At 40.5% G+C, this 18,454-nt stretch overlaps 1 protein-coding gene across 5 annotated transcripts in view; it reads left to right on the top strand.

The window, feature by feature from the left end:
• The window catches only part of pcdh19 (protocadherin 19), a 58,404-nt gene that overhangs the window by 6,079 nt on the left and 33,871 nt on the right, over nucleotides 1-18,454 (top strand). The gene's annotated exons all lie outside the window — the stretch shown is intronic.

Raw genomic sequence — 18,454 nt, 5'->3', positions numbered from 1 at the left:
GTCTTCTTATATTTTCTACTTTTTGTGCTTTAGTTGGCACAAAAAGAGAACCTCTCTCGAGCGATGATTTATCGATCCAGCTAATCAGCTCTATCACATGTAATTTCAGGTGCTGGCGGAAAGAATAATCATTGGCTAAATTGCCTGCCCACTGTCCATTTGGCAGAGCGGGCGTACGATGTGAGTGCACGGTTGCTTTGTGCAGCCAGCCATTGAATTATCCTGACATACCATGCACGGCTCCAGCAGAGCAGAGAAAGTCTGACGAGAAAACTATTTGAGCTGACACTGTATGCAGACCAGCTGATTTTTATTACATACATTTTCCAATGTATCCACTGCTTCATTGGATTTCTTGTGCAACACACCTCTCAGTCGTCCTGACCCACTTCTTGTCAATCCTGCGAGAGCAGGCAACGCTTCTGTGAGTGATTGCAAATACACGTCTTTGCTTTGTCTGCGGAGGAGGTTGTGAAACGCTCACTCCTACAGGCAGCATCAGGAAAGGTTCTGCATCCGTACGCCCTACCAGACACTCGTAATTGATGACTCCAATCTGTCTTTGACATTCATGGAGAGGAAGGTAGGGTGCTGAGGGTCTTAGAGCAAGAAACACAAGATAGATATTGATGTATTGAGCAGATGATCCAGAGATATTCAGGCACCGATGGATTCAGAGAGCTCAATGAGACCTACTTACAGGCAAGCAGATTTACTGGGCCTGTCTGAGCTGGTTCTGTTACAGTGCACGAATATGAAATGATGAAATGATGCTTGGTGATGGTTAGCGGATCTATAGTACATTTCTACGAGATCACGGTGCTTTCGCAGCGGTGACGCATTGTAGTTGTGTCATACATGTTGCAAGTGATTCAAAGACATTTTTGATGTTTCTAATAAGAAACAAATGATTTTCAACTCTTTGGATGTTTTTGAATTTTCTCTGTTAACCAATCAACAGCACACGTGAGTACGAAGCTGGTCAGTTTCCCGTTTAAGGGTGCCTAAAAATCTGACACAGATGAGTAACGCCATCTTTAGGCACCATAAACTCTGAAAAGGGATACCTACAAACCAAAATTGTTTGTTCATGTTCTTCTTGGTTTATATCAACGGGTGACTTGACGTGAGGATTTTTCTAAGTGCATGTAGGTGTGGGAATGTTTTCATCAATTTATTTATCTACATTCCAAGACAACTTGTGACGTATCATAAAACAGTGATTCTTAACTAGGTCCTGAGCATGGCATATAAGCAGAGGTCTTGCAGGAAAGAACCCAATTTAACCTAATATGTCCCCAAAAAGTATCCAACACAAGTAATGAATCTACTTTGGTTCCCTGTCTATGCCGATGACTAATATTGACAGGGGAAATAATGAGAGTTTTCAAACATAAACTATGCGCCTTGGGTCGATAAAGGTTGGGAAATTCTGTTATTAATGGCTTTCATCTGACAGCAAGTCTAATCTTCATCAAAAATCATACGTCTGGTTAAACATTCACACAAGCACCTAAAGCATCCTTCCTCTGTGTCTTAATTATTCTATAAAAGCACATTTGCCACCAGATTAGCCCAGCCTTGATTTGCCTGGGCTAATGAACAAGTAAAGCGTTAGACAAATTAGGTTCGATTGATTCCGATAATCTTAAATGCAAAGCTCTGCGCTGCCTTGATGGAGCCCTACATGCGAGTGCAAACAGAGACGAGAGAACGAAGTGAAGACTGGTGAATGTGTGCCAGTGCCAGGTGTCCTGGCCAATGTTGTCTTGGAGCCACTTGATTGGCTTGATGGAGCCCCGGCCTGCTTAGCACGCAGCCTCCATCGTCGGCCACTTCTCCTGAAGTTGACAAGCATCTCTTTGAGCCAGTCGACCCCCGTGTCTGGAGATGCCAGTGAGACCGCGCTTTAACCTCCGACCGCATTTACCTCAACGGCACAGTTGCTGTTGTTATCGCTACTTCCCGCCGTGACATCTGCCGTCGACAGAAGTCCCGCAGCACGAACAAATGTTGCGTTTAAATAAGAAATGCTGTAGGTATAATTACAGCGCAATTTGTAACATTAGTAAACGGCATTGAAATGTATCAGAACTGATAAGGGGACACCTTAAATTGGAAACGAGTCGGCTTTCTACCTTTGGACATTCCTCGATAATGAGGATAGCTGCTTTCTGTAATGATGATTCAATCACCTTGTTTTAAAGGAGCTTTATTGTTTTTTACAGCTCTTCTTTCACTAACATCACATTTTGTTAACATTGAGCAATATTTTTGTAACTTTCCTAACTAACTTCTAGTACATTTAGTCAACATTTGCATTTTTTTTTTTACATTTAAGGTAACTGATATTTATATTATTTTGGCCATTTTTTTTCAAATAAACCTATGTTACATTTCAATGACTTGTGAACTGACGTTTGATAATATTTAAGAAACTTTGGTGGATTAACCTGAATAGGTATTTGGTCAATCAGCAAACATAATCATGAAACAGGTAAATATTAAAAAAAACATTTATATATAATTGTACAGCACATGGGCAATTAAACAGTGATTTCAATAAACCTATTTTGATTAATTTTAGATAATGAATTAATTATAATTAATTTATATGATAGTAAGTTGCACATTTTTGAAATTCTTACTCATCAGCACACTTGTTTTCCAATCTCATCCTTTTCATGAATTTCTCTGTGGCTCGGATGTCCAATTTGTTTTTGCTAGGCAGCTACAAGCATCCGTTGCAATCTATGTTTGTGATCAATCCACTTATACTCAAGCTTTTCCTGCTTCAGACAAAAGCTTGCTGCATCACACAAATATACATTCTGTAATTAAACACCAAACCAGGCCAACATAGTGGAAGGTGACTGTGACAGGTCTCCTCGAAGGACTCAGACCTGCAGTTGTGTAAATTGTATTCCCACTTGTGAGAACGTGAAGCAGATCTCTTAACACCCATTGTTTCGAAGCATGTCAGCTGTGAGATATTTGTACGAGCTGCCCATGTTGGATCTGAATGCTCACGGCAACATAGAGATGTCTTCTTTGGCTTAATTATAGTTTATCACTTGCTCGGAGAGAAAATTATACAGGAAAAGATTGGCCTTTGGCTACAATGTGTTTTTGAATGTGTTAGAAGGATTCTTACACCTGTGATACCAGATAATGAGCTCATAGTGGGAAGATAAATTATTCTAATTCTATTGATTCATCTCAGCCAGGTGTTTTTTTTTCTTCTTCTATATTTTAGAGTGGTAATTAATAAGAGAGAGTGACAAATAAAGCAGAAAGTAGGACTTCTCCAGCTGGCTGATAATCAATACAGGTTTCAGTCGCTATGCACCATTTTATAGTTGCAAGCCTTGCGATTTAATTCTAGATACACATCACATTGAATTATACAATTATTATGGAGAACACACTTTAATACTTAATATACTGCATTTGTTAATTTCAGTTTCACATAATAACCATCTGAACCATGTGATTTCTCCCAGCTGCTTGACAGAAAAGTCAATATTGGTTTAAAAAAAAAAAAAGTGGTCCATTGATGTCTGACTTTTGGTAACAATATTTAGTTTTTAGTTTAGTTTAGTTTATTGTTTAGCACAAATAACGGGAGACGAAGCCTAGGGCTTGTAAGAAGCTCCACTCCTGTTATATATACAAACAAAGTGCAGAAACAAACAAAGTGCTGTGCAGTCAATTGTCATTCAAGTGTTTAAGAAAATAAAAAAAAATCTATATATATATATATAATAAGTAAATAAACAAAAGCATAACAAGCTAAATATTATTTTTTTCATATTTATATATGTATATATACGAGTGTGTATGTATACATACATAAACAGATACACGATACAAAAATAAGAAACAAGCGGAACAAAATAGACACTTATCGATGTTGAAGCGATTAAAGAGAAAATAGATAGGAATAGCTAAAAGGGAACAGAAGAACTGTAAACAGAAAATAACAAAACAAAATATAGTTAACTATGTAAGATATATTTTGATATCATTTGGGGTAATGTTGGAAGCAATCAAATGACAATATCTAGGTAACATTTGGCAAAAATACTGTAAATTATGGTAACAATTTGCCTATTTGTAGAAATTACATTTGCTGCACTTTTTGTACCTATTGTTCTCTAAATGATGCTAAAGTTGGCTCACACTCCCTGGTAATTTTGGTAAAAATCATTTGGTACCATTTTTTAGTTACAAAGATTAAGTGAAGTTTTAGTCATTTTTTGCATTTACATTTTGGAAAGTTTTTGGGGGCTAATTGGTTAATGAATGAAAATACAACATTCATCCATTTTCGATACCATTTATCATCATTTGGGTTGCACTTGAGCTGGAGCCTGTTCCATCTGATTTTTGACAAGAAGCAGGGTACGCCCTTGATTGATCCCCATTCAGTGGCAGGGCACAAATAGACAAACACCCATTTACATTCAAATTCACACCTATGGAATATTTAGTCTCACTTTGCCAAATTCAGAATTAATGTTGAAGTCAAATCTATAACAGGGATAGAATACTCATAAATGTGATAGGTGTTGTTAAAATATAAACATAATGAGTGTAATACCGATTGTCTGTGATAAATCTCAAGGTCTGCCTGCCTCATCCTGTATATTGAGGCATTCATTATGTTACCAAAGCTGATGCCTACATAACAATATCAGCTTCTCAGCATCACACCAGGATGCACGGCTGCAGCCAAACATGTCACACTGAGCGAGAGGCAGCCGTGTTGCCGTCATTCACATCGTAGCAGGTGGCCTTCTACACTCGTGATGAATACGTACACACACACAAATGCCACACACAAAACATCTCTTATGGATTGTCTCATTTATTTGAAACATGAGCTGTGACATTATCATTTAGATCGTAGAGGCTGACTCAGGAATGAGAAGCATTGTCAATAATCAGACATCATAGTGATCCTGCATTTAGAGTGCCCTTTTAATGCTATTGTAGTTGTAATTTTGCGTTTAATATACGGTTAGCCGTAAATGTTGCTGTTATCGCTGTTGTTGTGCAGTAGTTTGGCGCTATGCTATTGAGAATATCTCAGCAGTGCTTCAAATTGCTTCAGGCATATTACTGTAAATTGAAATAAGGCCTATTTGCGTGGAGTTTTAAAAAGATAACGGCTCCTTTAGCTAGGGAAGGTAATTAGCAAAATCTTTTTTTTGTCAGCAGATTAACATGACTGGATTCACTCGATTCACTGACCAAGCAAAGGGCTACTTCTCCGACTTGCATGTACACTATTATCAAAAGTTCATGATTTATTTTCTCCTCACTTCAAGAGAGTTTGGGCAAAAAGCAACCCCCCAAAAGCTTCAGTCTGTCCTCCTGATTGATTGGCGGAGGATTCTGTTAATTATTTAAGTTGATTGTAAGGTAGAGACTTTGGAAAGGCTGCACTATTTTTCAAGTGTCAGTGTTTATAAGGACAAACAAAGCCTCGGTTGTCAGAAATGAATGAGCTGTGGGTGAGAGTGATGCACTTAGTGCCCTCTCAAAATGAGTTTGGCCTTGGTTCCATATGCACATTTGGGAACACGCACACACCACACACACACACACACACACGCACACACATGCACACACACACACATGCACGCGCACACACACACACACATACACACACACGCTGCTAATTTTGCTGTTGAACTGTTTCCACAGTCGGAGCCCACCAGTGGTGCCGGCCTTCACGTGGCTGTTGTGCGCAAATATAGTAGAAAATATCTTTTTGTCACACTTTCGGTTACTTTTGGCAACTAAACTTTGGTAACAGTTTTGTTTGATATCAATGAACATTTCCAATATTTTGGTATTTTGTTGAATAACCTTTCCTTCATAACCATTGTTGACAAACTTTTGCAAACGTTTCTTTTTGAGGAGTAAACTATGATAAGTAACACTGGCTACAATTTTAGTCATTTTTTTATCACTAGCTTTTGGGAACAATTTTTTTTGGAGCTTTTGCTGTTTACCTATGTTAACGTCTATCTGTTTAGCTAGTCGTCCATTCATCCGTTCATCTGTCTATCCATTTATCCATCATTTTCTACTGATTCAGTCCATGACAGTTTGGCCTTAGCAAAGGTCTGCACCCTGCTGAGTGCTATTTATTTTCTTTCTATAAAACCTGGCCTTCAGATGAGGACACGTTCTTTTTTTTCTTTATCTCCTTTCCATTTCCAACTACCACAATAGCAGAAAATGTCACATTTCTAATGTTAAATTACTATGTCCTACTTTGGAGATAAATATTATTTCATTGTATCCAACAACACAGATGGTAGCATTAAGTGAAGATAGTGGTTTAAGTGGATTCTAAACTGTGTGTGACAATATATTTTATTCAGCAGATACAAAGTGGTTACCATAATCATCCACTTTTCATCCAGCTTTGTTCAAAACCACTGAAAATGAGGAAATGTGGACACGCTTTGTATTATTATGCATCATAAAATAGGGATTTAATGCAGAGTCAGTCACAGAGCAGGGATAAATCTCTAAAGACTTTTAGTGGACGTGAATGCAGTAAGGCGACAAGAACTTTGGACCGAGGCTGATGGGTCCACATGTAATTTTGAGAAGGCTAAATGGAGTGAAGGAAATGGACATCGTGATGATGTTTATCACTAGGGAACAGGACATCATTACGCACCTTGTTAGACCCCGCAAGCAATGCTGCATGGACGTAATTACCCATTTAAATGAGTATCCAGTGGCGTTTTTTCATCCGCCCTACTCCCGCTTTTAATTTCTCAAATTAAACTCTCAGACATACTAAATATGCCATATTGTGTTTCCTTTCATGGAAATCATTGAACTGTCTCAAGTCCCAACAGAATACATAAATATGCAAATGTTTACCATCAAGCGCATAATTGTCTGAATTGTTTCCTGCAAAGGTTTATTAAGCCTTCAAGAAAACTTATGACTCTAGGAAGAGAATACGGAAAAAGAAATAGCTCGTCTTCCAGTAATGGGTCATGGGATAGCCCAAGAGAATGGTCTGCATTTATAGAGGGGAGAAAAGGTCAGCTTGCATTTTTAAAAACACAAAACCAATGATTTGCTTAAACTCAGGGAGAAATATAGTTGTACTCTTTAGACTTTTTTCTCACAATTTTCTTTCTCACTTGTTTTTAATTATGCACACCAATTAATTCTTAATATTGCCAAATAAATCGTGGGTATCTATTTTATTTTTAAGAAAGTCAAGACAGCCCTTTGAATACTTACATTTATATAAACCTTTGGTTACAGATGTTTGCACTTTTTTTAACTAACTAAAACTGAAATGGAAGGCAGTAAAGGCATTTGATTTGTCCCACGCCAATTACTAGAATGTAAATACAGTAATGCAAAAAAAAAAAAAAAAGATTCCATCATCATTGAGCAATGGAAAGCTCTATACACTATACAAGTATAATGCCAAGGCATTAACATTTGTCGTTGCGTATGTCAACATTTTAGGAAATTACCAGTTTGTGTTTTGCGTACTTTATTCATGGAGAATGAGGAATGGGGTTACAATGGCAAATAGCACCTGGCAAGTTAATGTTTTGTTGTTGCGAGATTTCTTTGTTTGTGAAATGCTCTTATCGCTCTCCTCCCCCCCACCCCCCACCCCCAAACACAGAGGCCCAGACATTTTTTTAATACTAGATGTGAGGAGAAAGTTCCTTGAGCAGGCAGCTCTGACACTGGGGAAGAGTGACCTTTTCGCTGAGGCCTAAAACAAGGAGGTAGCGGGAGGACGTTAGTTAGCATTTCCCCCCATCAGATTAAATGCCAACTTCTGCATGCATTATTGTAGAATTGTAAGTAGGAAGACTTGTCAAACAATTTGCCGGCACGGGTGGAAGAAACCCAACTGCATAGCAGTTGCTGTATGCCGTTGCGCTTTGCTGCGCCACTGCCACTACGTTTGGATGGTTGCTATAAACCTATTGTGGCTGGAATTAGCTTGATTTTTTTCTTGTGTCAGAGTCACATGCTTTTTTAATAGTGAGAAGAAAGTATTAAAAATGTAGCACTGAAGTTGTAAACAGACGGGCAAATACTGCATTGTTGTTTTGTTTGGCCCGGTGGTGCAGAGGCCCTTCATTTCATTTGAGAACATTCAAATGGCGCTTTTGTTTCAAGACATAAACCCGCATTTGCATCAGGGACTATTATGTGGAGGTTTCAACTGTAGCAGTGGCAGAAATCAGCTGCCTCAGAGGCACAGGGCGACGTAGCCGTCAGAGCAGCGGGGTGGCGTAATTGTGCATTGTGCATCCACACAACAGAGGTAGAGCATGTAATGAGCTGCAGCACTTGCAGCCAGCCAGTCTAATGGGCTATGACCGAGTGTGGAGGCCTCACGTTCCCCCTGCCCTGTGTTCCTGCCATTTTTTCTCCCATGCTCATCCCCCTCCGACGCCGTCACCCCTGTAATGCCCTTCCTTTATCGCTTCTCCCTCAGCCGTTGTCGCCCCCCACTCTGTGTGTTTAGCTCCTATTCTCATTCATGATGTGTGCAAATCTCAGAGCAGTCTGTGTGATTGAGCTTGACATAAAGTGGAGGATCCGCGAGATGACATTAAGAATTAAGCAGCACAATGAAGGCTCTGGGAGAGAATTTTGCTGATGTTTGGTGTCGGGGATTTGTTGTTTGAAAGTCTCACCTTTCCATTAAGGAGTGCTTTGCATTTTTGCATTCACACGCAGATATGCAGGTTTTTTTACCCAAGCCAGTGTTCCTGGGATTATAGGTTTCCAGAAAAGGGCCTAGCGTATTATTTACACCCAATGGCGGCTTGAAGAGGGATGAGAATCCATTTCTTTACTGGAGTAATACCAGGTCAAGTTGCTAAGACAGGAATGTGTGCCAGGAATAGATGACATTGTGTCTTGTTGGGCTCAAGACATGCAAAGGATGAAAACACCATTAATGATAATAGTTATGACTGCCTTGCTTTGAAATTGATAATGACGCCGCTCGCTTGTCGCATTAGGAAATAATATTCAGGCCGCGGCGCACAATGGGCCCCGCTTTTTGACTTTCCCCTCACGTCTGACGTTTGACATAGCACAGCCCAGACAGCCAATTTAATGAACGAAAAGCACTTGGCCTCACTAAGGTGGCTTTAAGTGTCGTCTTTTTTTTTTCCATGCTAACTTCTTTAGTTCCACCTGAGAGCTGCTCCTTGCTCCAGTTAGAAAGGTAGAGCAGCAGTGCTCCTGAAAGAAAAAGCCTCCATTTATAATCTCTGGCTTTGAATAATGTAGGTTGATGATTCCTTTGGCAAGCAGACCAGGATGGTTGCCACAGACTGGTCTGGTTGCCACAGAGCTCTTATTGAGTGTGAGCATTGTGTTGTTTTAAATATTTTTTCTGCATTGAAAATGGTGGAAGGTATTCATCAAAATGGTCACTTTGGTATGCTTTCATTTTGATACCAGCTGCGATACAAATTCATTTAACATGGTAGTAATTCATTTAACTGCATTTATGAAACCGGACTCAAGCCTGATTAGGTGAACAAGTGAACATGAAAGTTTCTCAATGTAACCATTCCGAGTTAACACACTGAAATGATGTTGTGAAATGTTTAACATGCCAGTTATCCCACAGTGTCAAAATCACACATTAAAATCTAATATTTAATTTTGAATAGAGCTTTTTCAATCAATCACCTACTTTGAGAGCACAGAAAATGAAGATGGGGAGGAATGACATGGTTATGGTGTTGTGACTTTTGATTTGTACGCTACTTGCTGATTATTATTTGAGCCTCTAAGCCGCAGATTTGGCTTTGTTTTTGCCATGGCAATTCGTGTCAATGGGGACAGGAGAGTTCGGCTTGAGGAGGACCTCCATCAGTTACCTTGTTCATAGCACTGGTCGGAAGCCACTCACCCAGTTTGCATGAACATGATTTTTTTTTTAAACATGCTTTTTTTGGTTTAATTTGAGGGACTAGATCTAATCCAGACTAAATCTCTCAAGGATGAAGCCCCCTCCCTTCTCCCACCGCAGTCGGATTACCGGAGTGTCTTTAAAAGGATAAGGGCCCGTTTATCGCCGCTTCCCTCAACACTTGTTTGGGATTTAAAGAAACGGGGGAAGGTGCTTCGTCGTCACCTGATGTGGCCGGGGTGGAGATGAGTCAGAGATTAGGCATCTGACAAATGAGATCAATGATAATCACAATTGGCCGTTTTCAAACAACCTCACCCACTCCCCACAACACAACAGAAACAAACGCATATGCTTCCACTCTCACCCACCCAAGTAAAATCATTGTGTGAAAGAGGCTATAATGAGATGTCTTGTTGATCGTGGTGAATGCCTCTCACTCGTTTATTAAAGCCACAGTTGAGTCTCCTGCAAAAACAGCAGAAATGTTCAGAGCATGTGACGAGATGAGCTGCAAGAAAAGAAATGAACCAATTTGCTCATTTAACTTTGCGCTCAATAAATATATCTTTCCCTTTAGAAAAATTACCATATTTTAATATCTTTCATCTTGTTTATGAAATTAAAATGAAATCAAATTGTTTTTTTGTCATGGGAAGCACATTTGAATGGTGGTTAGCTTGTTAGAGTCAAGAAATGTGGGTTTTCATAGATTCTCCCCCAGAGTCTTCTTTCTTTGGTTAATTCAAGACATTAGTTTGGTATGAACGTGAGCGTGAATTGCTGTTTTGACTATATGCGCGGCCCTGTGACTGGCTGGTAAACAGTCCTCACTCAAAGTCAGCTCGGACAGACTTCAGGAACCAGTGCTATAGAAATTGGATGGAAGATTTTCCACTAAAGCTGCTAATCAGATCTACTTGGCTGTTTGTTGTATGCTACTTAAATGTAGTGTTCAGTCATTATACATCGCACCAAAGCAGCTGAAGCAAATATGGAGCTCCAAAGTCCAAAAACAAATTTCAAAGTTCATCTCAGTTGAACTCGAGTGCAATGCACCCAGCAATGGACACAGCATGAGCTCACAGAGGCTTTATTATCAGACTGTCGACACATTGATTGACACACATATATAGATGACTTTTTGCTATACTGCCCCTGTCAGGAGCTGACGGGCATGGGCAGGAAATACTAATAGACATCTTGTTTATTAATTATACAGGCACTATTTTCAGGTACACTTTAACAGTTTTAACTTTAAAGCAAGTATCTACGAAATTGGACTGAATGAACTCGATGTCTTGTTTTATGGCTATCCTGCCCCTGTGACTGCGTGTGTTTTCTCCAGGCACTCCAGTTTCCTCCCTCATCCCAAAAACATGCTTTATAAGCTGATTGAGCACTCCAAATACCCCTAGGTGTGAGTGCGAGTGCGGATGATTTTTTGTTTCTGTGTGCCCTGCGATTGGCTGGCAACCGGTTCAGGGTGTCCCCCGCCTACTGCCCGATGACTGCTGGGATAGGCTTTAGCACGCCCGTGACCCCCGTGGGGACAAGCAGTATAGAAAATGGGTGGATGTTGAAAACAAAATTGCTTTGGTGAGAAACAATGCTTTTCATATCAATAGTAAGTGAAGAAAAAAAAAGATAATTTGGTACACATTTTCTCACAAAACAAAAGAACAAATCCATTTAGCAATGAACACAACAAAGGCACACTTAAATTTCTTTATAGTGCCACAAAAAAAACATAACTTGCTGTTCCCCTTGTAAGCTTTGCTGTTTGAAATCAAGAGTTCTTGTGGCATTATTTTAAATTCAACCTAAAATTCATGCAATATTCATGAGTAATTTGACCCACCTTACACAGCTTCTTTCATTTTGCATGACTGTTTTGGCTTGAGCTTTACTGTATAATTAAGGTCCCCATGCTCCTAATTTTGACCAAGATGACTCAAAAGTTCATGGACTTACCAGCAGTAAATACAGAATCTATCCATTCATTTTATATAGCTCTTGTTCTTATAAAGTGTGTGGATGGGCCTATTATAGCTGACTAGCAAATCGAAAGCACAGATAGGCAGTCAGTCAAATTCACATTCCCACCTGTCTTCAGGGAAACCTACATGCATGTTATTGAAATGGAAGAAAGCTGGCGGCAAATTAAAAATCAGTAAATAAAAGTCGGAGAAAAACATGAGCACATGTTCAGGTGGTGGGCAGGAAATGAGATACTTGTATAAGTGTGAAGCTGTTGCTTATTTTGTTGGTGTTGCGATGATGACAAGGTGACTGAATTCCTTGCGGATCCTGCGTGTAAAGCCCTGAGCTCTTATCTCGGGAGGCAGCCTGGGAGTTAAGATGGTGCCAAAACCACACAGGGGAGATGAGGCTTGCGTCGAAATACTAGAAGCACTTCGGCGAAGGGACTTGTTTACATCGGCCTCAACGTTTGTCTCAACTCGTTAAGCCGTGCTCACGGTTGGAACAACAAACAACTTGCGCCTTCACAATTAATAACAGAACGTATAGGGCTATTTGAAACATATTAGGCGACAGCTAATTAACAGACGCAGCAATGAGGTGAATGGGGTGGCGGCCTCACCTCTACAGGTAAAAAGACACACCCATGTAGCTTTTGTGTCAAGTGGTGCCCAGCAACGCACTGTGCAATTAATTAATTTGAAAAGGAGCCCTAAACGATGGCAAAAAAGAACGTCAACCTCTCCCCTACCCTCACTCTCTTCCATTATCCATGCAGCCCGCATCCTCTCTAAATAGTTTTGCGTGACCTTTGCTACAGTAGCTCTAATTATGAACAGCACATAGGCCCTGTAAGGCACACGACTAATTAGAGTGGATTTATCTGAGGGGACATTGGCGCCGTTCTTCATAGTCATGACTCGGCTGCCATCAAGCGCAGGTGATTTAAAGTCGCCGCTAAGGTTAATCTGGGTAACACAGTAATAGTAATTAGAATCATAATCGTGACAAACATAGTTTTCAGATCAGTCGCAGGGATCATTGTTAACAAGGCGCCTTTATCGTCTCTGGGTTATTTTTCTTCTTGCCACTCCTTTGACTGCGCTTGTTGAGAGCTACTATATCTCCGTTTAAAAAAAAAGGCATTGCCCTTTAATATGGGACCTCTTGTCATTGCATCTCATAAAGAGTTGTTACTGGAGAAAGCAGTATTTTTCAAAGCTTCGACATGAATGGAGAGGGGCAGCTGGAGCTATCTTTTGGCTGGCGGGCAACTTGTGTAATGAGCCTAAGAGGGTTCCAATTATTCCACTTGTGATCAAAAAGGAGATGGAGATTACTTCTCTATCCTCCTTTTCCCTTCGCTCTCTGTCTCTCGCTGACATTTTGCACAGTAACATCTTTTGATAGGAGCTGGGGAAGGGAAAGGGAAAAAGATGATTACTAGAGAGTGTCTGATAGTCTTGAACAGCCAGTTCTGGCCTCTGCATTAAGACAAAATAAGATTTTCTGACTCACATTTTCTTTTGTGCTTTCCTGCAGGGATGGGCCATTGAAGGCAAAACCTCTCACGTGCATTCAATGTTCATTCTTTAAAGTCAATTCCAAATGGGCTGATTAACGGGGTACTGTAATTGCTTTGTTTAAAACGGGAAATAGTGAAACAAAAAGGTAGTGGAGGTGGCGTTCAGGGCCTGGACCTATGTTTTTTCCCCACAAGATAAGAACAATAAAAGTCAGTATAGTTGAAACTCAGAGCAAATCAATGTAGTCTACATTAATAGTTACTTTTTGCAAAATGTGAGCATAAAAACACTACTATTGTAGGCATATCATTGTGTAAATTTTGCAAGCCAGGGGGAACCTCACACAGTACTATTTTAGAAAATGTATTTAGCAAGTAAACAAAAACTAAGTAAACCAATCACCCTTTTTCAATAATAGAACCATAAAAAATATGTATGTAAACACATAAATGTAAAATGTAAACACAATGGTGCAACTCAGCTAACCAGTTGGACCGTGCCCAATTTTAAACAAATGCGCTTTGGCATAATATATAGGCAGTGAATATGAACCTCTGAAAAAAAAAAAAGTTGAGTAGCGGCTCAGAGCTAAACCCCGTGGTAATAAAATGCACATGTGCACTATTGTAATCAACCTACCTGTGGAACCTCAATACATTCACTTTCTGTATTAGATATCAAAGAAATATTTTAGACCAAAACCAATATTATGATCACAATAATATATGTGATCAAAAACAATTGGAATGATTTTAAATGGTTCAGTCCTGCTTTGACTGCAAACGTTACGAAGAATGGCGGGCCTGGTCCGCGAGAGACTTGATAGCCGAGCCCTGCGCAATTTTTCTATGAAGCCATCAGGAGGAAGGCGTGTTGTGTTTGTTGTATACTTGCACGCTGCAGCTGTTTCTCCTCCGCCTAATAGTGACAGCCATGCCTCCCCCTCACCGCAGTACAAAAGGGAGTCGAAGTATTTGATTGTGTACGGATTGTTTCCTCCCCCATTTGATTTATTAAATTTACAGATTACAAATAAAAGTACATTAGACGCCCGGGGGTGACTAAAGGGATTTCTCTCCCATCGACCATCAAACTATCGGGGCCTGGGAGAAATGAAATGATGAAAAACAAAAGATAATATTGTGTGCTATGGCGCTGGGACAAGGCGAACTCTTCCAATCATCCCAGATAAACATCCAGCCCAGAGATATGTTCTTGCAAGATAACGGCTTAGCACACACGCTGACATACAAACACGAGCGCGCACGTAGTGGCGCTTCGGATAAGCACCGAATATTACTACATGTTGTTTAGGGTGGCGGAACAAAAGGATTAAAAAGGACTTCATTTTAAGAAATCAAAGCTGCGGAAAGGTGGATGCTGGTGTGTAAGATGCATTTCAATGGGATAGATTATACTTCATAATGGAGACATAATTACAGGCAAACAAGATAAGTGTTAGCGTATGTGTGTGTGGTAATACAGCAGCACCTCGCCGTCATCCTGTCAACGCACCGCAGGGGTAAGGACGTGCAGTTTCACCGTCTGTTGCTGTTTTCCGCGACCCCCGTAGATTCCCCCACGGTGAAAAACAGTTTGCCCCCCAAAGTCGGGCAAAATACAAATTCAATTAAATGAAGTCAGTTCAGCTAATCCCCCCCAACCCCCAACACACGCACACACACGTACACAATCACTTCCCCCAAAGAGTGGGTCAAGCCCACTGCATCTGGCCCCTCTTTCTCTTCCAGCGGCCCCCTGCTTGCACGCTGCTAGGTTTCTGTTCCCTGATGGAGATGACTGTTCCAGTTTTCTTTCCCACTGTGAGTGTGCGTATGTGTGTGTTTGGGTCAACACTTGTCTCACTGCAGATTTCTGTTGCGTTATTCCCCTCCTGACTCACCAGGAATGCACATTGTTTATCCCTTCCCCTTTACTTGTTCTGAGTTTTTTTCTTTTAATCGATAGTTTATCAAAAACGGAGGCAGCACAAGATGGGATTCCCATTGGAGAGCCCCCGATCCTGTTAAGAAGCCGGATTTATAGGCGCAACGATGATGAGCAAGCAGATAATACTCTGCTGTCACTCTGACAGCTGCTTAGTAAAACCATCGCTGTAGAACACCAAACAGATGTGCATCTCATTGATTTACCAGCAAACAGGATTAAAATCATAGTATGCTGCCTGCTTATCTGGATCACCGATAGGCGTGGCCTTGTTTTGGCACTATTTAAAAAAGTAGTCCTCAATCTGGGGGCTTGGACACTGTGGGTCCATGAGCTCATACCCGGGGTAAAATAGTTTGAAATTAATTATGATATGATTAGATGATATATTGTGAACCTGACATGACTTCACGTGAACACCATTTCAAGCTCTCTCACTCTCCGATCATGAAAATGTCTTTGCAAAAAAGACACATCTTGGATGTAGATGTAGAAAGCCTTGGGTCAAAGATGTCGATAAATGACTGCTTTTGCGACATGTAAACGGAAACTGTCTTTGGCAATATTCAGAGAAATTGATTGCAATTACTACCCAGCCAGCTCCTTTCCTGTTTTACGTAAAATGGATTAAAAATGTTTCCATTCATGTAGTCTGCTTCTTATCCAGAATGAAACATTGGTTGATCTTTAAAAAAACAGTTGTGAGAATGATCAGAGGAATTGCTAAAAGAGTGATAAATAACAGTAAATTTCTCCACTGTAACAGGCCCCTTGACCCAAAAGGCTTGAGAATCCTTGATTCAAAGCATTGGTTAAAAAACTGCTGCGATACAAAGGTTGTTTGCAAATGTAATTTTTGTGTTACATTGGGTGAAGCTTCTGGAGCACACGGATACTGCATGACATGCATCTTCACCATATGTCCTTTCAAAACTACGTCACCCCTTCACTCGAGTGCTATAATGTAAACATGATTTCTTTGCGAGAATGGCCCGGGGTGGTGGGATTAATGAACTTTGATGAAGTTCCACTCCACCCCAAGCACTGCCTCCCTATTTGCCGGAGTAGCTCGTGAAGCCAGAGTATGTCTACAGGCGGTGACTAATTCCCTTTACCCAGTGTCAGATTAAGGCATGTCAATAAACAGACCAACTCAATCCGTCTCTGGGCGACTGCATCCGTTGGCCGAGTCTTTGCTGTCTGTAATGAGCTGCTGCAAATCTCCATCGGACTGAAATGTCTGGAAAGATGCCTTGTCACAGTGGGTGAGGAGGGGGCGATGTCAGGAGTGGCATTGCAGGGAAAGATGGGACTGCTGCCCACCTTTAATACTCCATCTACAAGCTTTGAACGTTTTCTTTTTGCTCCCGAGTGGCATAATTCGGGTATGTGTCAAGGCATTCGGCATGTAATTAAGATTCTTCCAAATGTGGATAAAATCAGATATGAATCGGATATCTGCCAATGCAACCGCAGCATCAACAGATATGATCTACCGTGTCAATGTGAACCCGATGTCATCAGCAATCAGTGATGTATACACAGACGCGACTACTCAAACAACCTAAATAATGTAATCCACTCATCAATCTAAAGAACAGTAAAAGCATAGAGAGTCTAAATATGGTACAGATCAGTAGTCAAGGCAAAAGCATATCAGCCCAAAAAAACTAAAGACATTTAAAATTGAAATGCAGAAATTTAGGTGAATTTGAAAAAATTGTAAAACAAATGTGCAATGCAAGGAAAATATTTGGGTCAAATAATTTGAAAAATGTTTCAAAAGACCATAATCTTATGTGTTGCGGGGGAGCATAGTTTTTAAGCCGCATTTAAAATCATTTACACTTGTGGCTGACTTTTACGGAAAAAAAAAATAAATAAATAAGGAAAATATTTGCTGATGTATTCATTGCTTGAATTCATTGTGTATGTGATACTGGAGGCAGGTGTGCATGTCAGTAGTGTTCTGGTAGTTGCTACGGTGACATACATGCTAAATATTCACATCAATCATTCAAATAGTTCTCTTATTTATGACCTGAATAGTTGTAGGCTAATGTATCGCTTCCTGGTTTCAGATGCTAATTTCTGTACCGTTTCTGTAACCAAAAGCTTGGCTCTTTGCATAATCTACACTCTTTCTGAATGTGTATTTGTAAAGCCCGGCCCAAGGGAGGTGTAAACCTTTGGGAATATCTCATGCTCTAATTTAGTGTCCCTGACTTCTCCCTACAATGCTGGCTAATGTAGGGCAGAACACGAGGAATCAACGCTATCTAGTAATTCTCACACCAAAAAAATAAATAAATGACTGCTAATTATTTTGAGAGTAGTGCTTGTTCCCAAGGGGTCACAAGCACAAATCCTTTCTAGAAAAGTTGCAAAGCTCATCTTTTCCTTAATCCAAACCTCCCTTCTTCATGCCAATTTACACATTTTTTGATAGGGATGAGACGACTAAAAACTTTTTGGCTCGAGATCCAAATCAAATCAAACCCCCAAAGACTTGCCCAACAGGGGGAGTTCTTAAGCTGACTTCTCATAGGAAACAGCGCAGATACATTTTTCTCCCACAACCTTGCCGCTTTATTATTATGTAAAACCGTCCAACTTTATCTCATGCTCTTCTTTCTTGCGCTGCAATGGATTGAGTCTGCGGGCACGTGCTGCCATGAATGCCGAACAGGTGTTCAATGAAACTCTTACGCCGCCTCAGGAGTTTGAAGACGCAGCGCCAAGATTGCTATTCAACTGATGCTGACCAGTCTTGTCACTCGGAACAAAGGCAACACAAAACAACCACCGCGGGAAGTCACAGGGACACCAAAGTTTTAGAAAAACATGTCAGAGGTGAACGGCGACCCCCTCCCTGACCAGAAAGACAACAGACTTAAGCGGCTTAAGCATCGCTCGACTACGTTGGAATGCAGATGTCTGCAGAGGGGAGCCTATTATTTAAGATCTTTTCATCATGCTGAAAGGGGGTGGGGTGGGGAGGGGGGTTGGCTCTAAAACACATGAATAATGAATTGCATTTCTATCAATG

Source organism: Syngnathus scovelli, chromosome 1, assembly GCF_024217435.2.
Source record: "Syngnathus scovelli strain Florida chromosome 1, RoL_Ssco_1.2, whole genome shotgun sequence".
Classification (NCBI taxonomy): domain Eukaryota; kingdom Metazoa; phylum Chordata; class Actinopteri; order Syngnathiformes; family Syngnathidae; genus Syngnathus; species Syngnathus scovelli.
Note: the sequence above shows the minus strand (reverse complement) of the source record. Positions and strands in the feature narration are given on the sequence as shown.